The following is an 8,540-nucleotide window of genomic DNA, read 5'->3' on the forward strand; positions in this document are numbered from 1 at the left end:
GGCGTGCAGTGACTGGAGAGCTTCAGAGAAGTTTGGGGCTGGGAAGTCAAGCAGAGCTTTTCAGTTCTGCATGAAGCCACACCTGGGTGGGACTAACCAGTGAGGACATCCCTAAGGACCCGGTCCAGCAACTTGAGACGTGCCGCTTATGCTGCAGGATCAGCGGCCAGGGCCCGTGTCCCGGGCTTCTCTCAGGCTGATCCAGTTGGCCAGGCTGAGCCCTGAATCCCCGGGAGAAGGGCTGTTACAGGATGAAGAAACCTCAACGGGTGTGTTTCTCTTGGCTCTGCAGCGAGGACCCAGTTCAAAGGGAAATGGGCATCCATCCTCCTTGGTGGCTGCCACCATGCGGACCAGGCTCACGCAGAATCTCGTTTATTTCATCCCGTCTGGCCCGAGTTTCGGCACCTCACGCGCTCTCTGTAATGGTCATTGTCATGTGCAACAGGCAGAATGTGCTGGTCAGTGTCCCGTAGAGAAAAAGCCAAGGACCCGGCCATTCCTTCCACGCAGGTGCAGACAGGCGGCTCCCATGGAACGATCCTTAGTGGCTCTGCCGGGCCAGAGCCAGGGCAATTTCTCATTAGACAGACATGAACATCCCCGTGGACTTTCCACTGTTAATACAGCCCTATCAATGCTTCGGAGCGTTTGGAATCCGGGCTGTGGTTTGATAGGGCAGCAGCTGGTCTGCCTGACGCCCACGGGAATTGGATCAATTGAGAAACATGCCCCCAGCTTTCTCGGCCAGAGAGCCCCACCGGATCTGCCCTGTTCCTGAACATTCTTCCAATGTACTGTTTCCAAATTAGCCCAAGTGTGTGCTTTTTAATATCCTCCCCACCATGAACTTCCTGCTTTATAATCTTAACATCTTCCATATGAAGGAGACCTTCATTTCTCCACCCCTCATCTTAGACTAACTTGTTGGTCCTCGTGGGGATCAACTTTCTGCCTGGCCCTTCTGGGATCCCCAGACCCCCCTCTTGGCATGAGCCAGCCCTTGATTGGCCATTGTCTTATCTGCCTGGGGAAGGGCCTTGATGGCTCTCACATGCCCCTTTGTAGTGATCCAGGCATGAGCAGAAAGCGGTGCTGATTTTGGCCGGGCCCCACTTTTGGGACCTGTCAGGGAGAGGGGGGCCTCCTACAGAGCTTCCTCCCAGGAGATCTGCGGCTCCGCACGTCTGGCTTACGATATCACTTGGTGTTCAAATGGGACATGGCAGCCTGTGGGCCTGGCAACCTTTTAGGAAAGCTTGGCTTTCTCTTCTGCAAAAATAGGGTGCGTCGTGTGGCTCTGGGAAGGGAAGCATTAAGTAGACAAAGGAGAAGTTCGGGGATTTCAAGGTAACGGTCACTTTCAGAACATCACCTCGCAGCAGGCAAGGCCTTGTGCTAATCACCAGGAGGAAAAGGATGAGGGACACAAAAGTGAAGGTGGTTTTGCCAGGCAAAGATGAGGGACAGGCATGTCAGGTAAAGAGAATAATGTGGGCAGAGGGGGTCACAAGGTATCATTTTCGGAGACTGGAAAGCATTCGGATATGTCCAGAGTGGAGGAGTGTGTGAGTGGCAGTTGAGGGTGGTGGGAGGTGAAAGCTAAGATCTATGAGAGACTCGGCTGGAACAGGAGTTTCTCGAGTTAGGCATTCATCCTCTACGTCGCATTTCCTGCACGATGTTTCTTGGAATGCTGGGACGTTTCCTTCACTGTCTTCCCTTCATCACCATGGAGGGACTGTCAGCACTCCTGTCCAGGGCGCGCCCCACCACTTTTTGGTCCATCCTCTCTGTGGTCATCTTCACTCCCTACCTGAGCAGCACTGACCACCTGAGTCCTAGACAGGTGAGTTTAGTTTGCGCACTACCAGTCTTCGCTGGAACAGAAGCTCCACAAGGGCAGGGATTTTTGTCTTTTTGTTTGCAGCGATGTATTCTCAACACCTAGAGAATTCACAGCACAAGAAAAGCACTCCATCAAGAGTTGCTGAATGACTATAGTTCCCTGTGCTGCACAGTAGGACTTGTTGCTTATCTCTTTTATACATAGTAGTGTGTGTCTGCTAATCCCAAGCTCCTAGCTTACCCTTGTAGTAACCTATAATGAAAAAGAACGTGAAAAGGAATATGCGTATGTACATGTATGACTGAAACATGCTGCTGTGCACCAGAAACTGACACATTGTCAACTGACTAGACTTCAATAAAAATATAAGAAACAAAAATTTGCAGATTTAAAAAAATAAGTAAAAGTTAGCACCAAAAAAGAGTTGCTAAATGAATGAAGTTCACAGTTGTTCAACAAAAGCTATTGTCAGATACATCTGGGAACTTGAGGGTTAACCCTCGTTAAACAGCTTTCCTTTTCCGGAGTCTTTAATATGTTAACACGCAGGTGGGAGATGATGGTGGCTTGAACCAGGGTGGAGGCAGTGGACATGGAAAGACAGGGATGTCTTATGCATCTGTATTGGATGGAGAGTTGACAGGACTTCTTGACGAACAGGATATGAGTGATTACGGAAAGGGAAAAATGAGAGAGAATGTGTGTGTGTGTGTGTGTGTGTGTGTGTGTGTGTGTGTGTGTGTGTGTACCTGAGCTGACTGCTGGCCTATTAACCGAAGCTCTAAAGGAGCTGGTAACCGGACAAATAGGGAGAGGACAGCTGGAGAGGAAGGCAGGAGCCAAGTCACACAAATCCTTCTTGACTTCATCCTGGGGTGATGGGGAGGGAGTCTGTTAAGGATTTGAAGTGGGGGGAATGGCATAATCAGATTGGCATGTTAGAAAGATGCCTGTGGCTGCTGTGTGGACAGGATGTATTGGGGGGAGAGGGCAAGAGTAGAGGCAGAGAGACCATCGCTCCAGTGCGAGAAGGCAGAGCTCTGAGCTGTCGAGTGTGCCACGCAGGTGCCAGTCAGGCCCCCTGAGCCAGCTGTGGGGCTGCTCGCCGCTGCTCACCTTGCCCTCACTCTTCTCACTCCTGCCCGTCGAGGACCCCAGGTGCAGTGCCCTCGTCCCATGTCTCTATGGGATACGTGAGTGTGCACATGCCCACAGACTCTGCACCCAGCAACCAGTCCTGCCGCTGAGCCCCAGATACCCTGCCTTGGACACCCTGTCATCAGATCGGTTTGCACATGGCCGTTGGTTACAGCAGGCCAACAGGTCCATGTGGTCGGCTGGACTCCCCCCCCATCTGAGTTCCAGTTCCCGTCACCGCCTCTTTAGCCAGAGTCTGATTTTGCTTTGTCGTCGTCCTGCAAATCACAGCCTGTGAACTATGCAAAGCCATCAGAAAAGAAAATGTAACTGTGCCACAGTGGGCGCCATGTCTGGGCCATCGGGGAGTGTGGGTATTGAACTCATGAGATTCAGCAGTTCCGGGGGATGGGGTTCAGCTGTACTAATGGCTGGGTGGTGGGGGTGAGGCTGGCCAGATGTGCACACGCCTTCCAGCTGCAGACTCTCAGAGCTGGGCGAGCACTTTAGGCGCATGGACTTCAACCCCCTTCATCTGTCAACAGAGAAACTGAGGCACAGAGAGGGGCATGGGGTTGCCCGGAAGCACACGTGGTTGGACTGTATGACTGAGTGATGGGAAGTGGGCAGCAACGGAAGGAGGAGGATGGGAAGGTCTGCCTGGACCTCAGTTTCCCCACCTGAGCAACGAGGGGCTCAGGCTGGGATTCAAATACAATATGTGGTCCTTGGCTCCTATCCAGGTTCATCTGAAATGCCCGCAGGTACCTTTCCCCATCCCCCGTTGTCACCTCATCCATGATGGGCAAGGGAGAGGCTTCAAGGACAACAGTTTCACAGCAGCGCCTGCGTAGTCCCACGTTCCACAGAGAGCATCCAAGAAAACCTGCCAGACCCAGGCCGCTGGAATTCAATGAGGTGGGGAAAAAAATCCCTATCAGCTCCAAAATTTACACCTGAGCAAAAATAAAATTTTATCCAAACAGCAAACCTGCTCGGCTGCAAGTTTAATAAGCTATTAAACGGCACCATCTGAAACCTGCAATCAAAGCAAAAACACTGTAAAATAAATCAAGAGAGATAAGAAGAGATTTCACATTGTTAAAAGTTTATGCTATTTCTGACTTCCCGAAATGTTACCATTAACCTGGGAGTTAATCAGAGTTTTTCATTTACCCGTTGTTCGGAGCCATAATGAGCACTTTAACAGGGTAAATAAAAAGATCTAAAGAAGCAATAAACGCGAATGTCACAAGTGGCAGTCGTCTACCTTGTGAGGCTCGTGCGGGACAAAGCATCGCACAGCTGGAAACAAACGATTCCTCCGAACACTGTAAATAATCTCCAAGCCCGCTCCTAATTAAAGCGAAGCCCCACCTCCTCGTGGGCGCTACCTGCGCGACCCAATTAAGGCAATACCATTTCTTTCCCGAAAGGGCCCTCCCTCGCTCTCTCCCTCTCGCTCTTTCTCTCTCTCTCTCTCTGTCTCTCTCTCTCTCTCTCTCTGTCTCTCTCCTCTCTCTCCTTCTCTCTTTCTCTCTTTCTCTCTCTAAAGAATTTCCACCGAAGAGCTGGCCCCCTGATGTTCCTGAGCTGCAGTAATGAGACATCCCTGCTTTAAGCAAATTTTGCACCTGTAACCTGCAGAAATATAGCCGTAGCATTTGAAAAATTACCTCCATGCCGCACGGTGCCATGAAAATTTATCTTTGAGATGATTTTATTGCATGGTTACCCTAGGCAATTAAATCAATAAATCTTAACTGTCAGGAAGGTTGGCCCCATGCCAGAAATAAATGAAATGCGCGAAATCAGTAAATAAAAGGTTCCTGACAACTCATTCCAGAAATTATTTAGCAGTTGGGGTTGTAGGGGGTTTTGTGTTTCACTCCCCAGCCTTTATTGACATGCTTTCTGAGAAATGATTGTGCTAACAAACACAGTGGCTCCACTACAAAGCAGTCAGAGTTTGCCAGGCCATAAATTATAGGCCCTGAAAGGCAGGAAGGAAATACAGCCACCCGGCCAGAGGTGGTAGGCCGGGACTAGCCCGGGCTGGGGACAGGGCTAGGGAGCAGCTGGCTCCCTGATGCCCCGGGGAGGGCCCTGGCCCTGTCTCTTCCCCTCGGCTACTACATCCTCATCCCACTGACCTTTGCCCTGATGGGAGGCGCCCTCTCCTCAGGGGCCCGACTTGCTTGGCCCGCCTCGTCCCGCTACACCGCCCATGGTCCCTAGCAGCCTCTCAGTCTAAGGAAGTTTATGCTTGTGAGTAAGGTCTGTCTGCCATTCTCCATTTCCAGAAACAATTCCAGTACCAAATGGGAGTGTGTGTGTGTGCGCGCGCGCGTGCGCGCGTGCGCACGCGCGCGCTTGTGTGTTAGTGTGTGGGGGGTGGAGGGAGGGGCCGCTCTGTTAATAACAACAGTGCTGACTGTTGTGTTTCTCCTAGGCTATGTACCCTTTAGATGGCTTCAACACTCGGGGGCGTTTAATGAGCCCCTTTTACAGATGAGAAAACTGCGACTCAGAAATGTTAAATGATGTGTTGCAGATGACTTGGCAAGCAGCAGAGTGGCAGTTCATGCCAAGGCCAGCCTCCTTATGGCTCCGTCTCACAACACCTATGCTGTCTATAGCGCTGGACTCATGGACCCAAGGAGCTGAGAATGGAAGCCAGTGTTTGGACCGTTCTTACCTTAGTTCCCAGGCTTTTTTCTCCTCTGCATTCTCCCTCCCCTGGTGATAAGTGCACCCAATTAAGGATCTTTTGGGGATGCCCTCACAGAGATGACAAGGCTAGATGGCACTGTTGTGTGGGCAATGAGGCTGATGGGCATGTTTGAGGGCCATCTGAAAGCCTGAGCAGGGCCTGTGCTAAGCCCTACCCCAGGGCCTTTGCACATGCTGCTTCTCTTTCTGGTTTGACTACTTTGAGATTTTAGTTCAATTGGCACCTTCTTAGTGACACCTTCCTCAACTTGCCAAACTCCCTCATTACAGGCTCTTATAGCACCAGGCGATTCTTCCTCACATAGTCACTTTCTTTGCAATTTCACATTTATTTGTGTGATTATCTGCTAAATGGCTCTCTGTCCCACTGGCGCATAAGCTCCATAAGGGCAGGGGCAGGGGAGGGTCTGGTTTTGCTCCCCCAGGAAGTCCCAGAACCTCAAATTGTGCACATGACTATTTACCACATGAATGGATAAGGATGGGGTAGTCACTTCCTGGGGCAGCCATAACAAAGCCCCACCAATGAGAAGCTTAAACAACAGAAATGCATTATCTCCAGGTCTGGAGGCTCGAAATCTGAGATCAAGGTGTGGGCAGGGCTGGCTCCTTCCAAGGGCCAGAAGGGCAGGATCTGTCCAGACCTCTCTCCTGGGCTTGTAGACACTGTGTTCATGTTCACATGGCATTCTTCCTGTAGGCAAGTCTTTCCAAATGTCCCTTTTTGTAATGACACCAGTCCCATTGGATTGGGGCCCAGCCTAATGACCTCATTTTAACCTGATACAAGGCTCTGTCTCCAAATAAGGTCACATTCTAAGGTCCTGGGACTTAAGACTCCAACATAGAATTTTGGGGGGAGGAATGGGGGGAGGAGACACAATTCAAGCCATAACTAAAGGCCACTGGCCCAGAGGCAGAAATTATTCAGACGTCCCAATGGCAACATTTCAAATTGTTCTTCAGGCCAGAGCTAAGGAGAATAAGAGATCTCTCCCCAGCTCGCTCCTGCAACCCTGCACGTCTCAGTCCAGGCACCCATCCCTGGGAGGACTGCCGCTAAGCTGCACAGCCCTGTGGCCAGGGCTGCGCAGGGGTCCCCTGCAGCTGGGAGAGGGCCGGACTAACCCAAAGGTATGGACCCAGAGCCAAGGCCTCAGGCTTGGGTGCCTCCAGGTCAAGGCCTGTTTTCTTTTCACTTGGGGAGCACTCCGGAGAAGAACAGACTCAGGAGGACTCTGCAGGGCTGTGGATGGGGCAGGGGCTTCCCAGAGAGATAAGGGCTAAGTCTGCGGAACAGAAATCCCACAGGACCCACACGGGAGGCTGTGTTGCAAGGAAACAGCTCTGGGTGGGGGATGCAGAGCCCAAGGAAAAGGGACAGAAGTGTGCATAAACTCGAGACGGAGGCTTGGAGAAATAAGGCTCGGCCCCTTGGTGAGACTTATGCTATCTGGGGAGCTGGGCTCCGCTCTTCCAGGAGGGCCTGGGGAATGGTGGGGGTGGGGCAGGAAAGCAAGTTGTCCCTGGCAATTCCCCAGGGCAGGAAACCCCAAGTCATCTTAGGGTAGTTGCAGCTGTAGTCAAAAGGAAAGAGCCACTGAGCTGCACCCTGCCCACTGGGACAGCGGGGCCCCCGGGGGAGGTGGGAGCTGCTGGGAGCCAGCCCACCGCGTCATCCCACGGTCCCTGGGAGGGAGGAGCGGCATCCGATGGGGAGCTTTTCCTCCTGCTTTCGGATTGGTGCTCTCCTTTGAGCTTCAGCTAATGCAAATCTCTTTTTATAATTCTTGCTGGCAAGTTCCCAGGGCAGATAATTCCCCATCAGCCCATCACGAGCACCAAGGGGGTTATTTTCAAATTAATGGTTTGAAGCAAAATACGAACATTGTTTTTGAACTAGGGGCTGAGAGATGGCAAAGGCGCAGTGTCTAATAACTAAGTGCAAACTTTGCAGTGACAGCCACAAGATTTCAAAATAATAATAATTTGCATTTGATAGCACCTTTCTTCCGACTAATGAGCTTAACACAATTAATTCATTAATTCATTATGCTCCCCTAAGCAGCACAGAAGTAAAGATTGCTCAAGTAGTTTTCTGCTTGGAGAAAGTAAGGCAGAGACAAAAGGACTATATTGATGGCAGAGCCACAGTTCAAGGAGCTTTATGTGCAGATAAACAGCAAGGTCCTACTGTACAGCACAGGGAACTCTATTCAATATTTTGTAATAACCTTTAATGGAAAAGAATGTGAAGATTAATATATGTGTGTATATGCATAACTGGGACTCTGTGCTGCACACCAGAAATTGACCCATTGCAACTGACTATACTTCCATTAAAAAAAAAAAAAACAAGCAACTCTAGGTCCACTGCTCCAGGGATCATGGGGAGCGGGGAGAGCTGGAGAGACAGGAGATGAAGTCTTCTGGTGTCAAAGAGGCTTGTGGCGGGCAGAAGTCTAAGATGGCCTCAAGATTCCCATCCCCAGTGTGCCTGCCTTATGTAAGCTCCCTTGAGTGGGGGCAAGACCTGTGAGTAGAAGGAATGTCACTTGTGTGATTGGGCTACATTATATGGAAAAGGTGCCCGGATTATGTAGAAGTAATTAAGGCCCCTAATCAGTATGATCTGAGTTCATCACAATGGTGATTATCCTGAGTGGGCCTGATCTAATCAGGAGAGTCCTTTAAAAGTCAGTCCGGAGGATGGACTCCCTCTCCTGCTGCCAACTTCTAGAGGGAGGCAGGGAGGCTCGCTGGGAAACTGTTGAGGTTGTCCACATGATGATGATGATGAGAATGTCAAGGGAGACAGTGG

Source organism: Camelus ferus, chromosome X (assembly GCF_009834535.1).
Source record: "Camelus ferus isolate YT-003-E chromosome X, BCGSAC_Cfer_1.0, whole genome shotgun sequence".
Lineage (NCBI taxonomy): Eukaryota > Metazoa > Chordata > Mammalia > Artiodactyla > Camelidae > Camelus > Camelus ferus.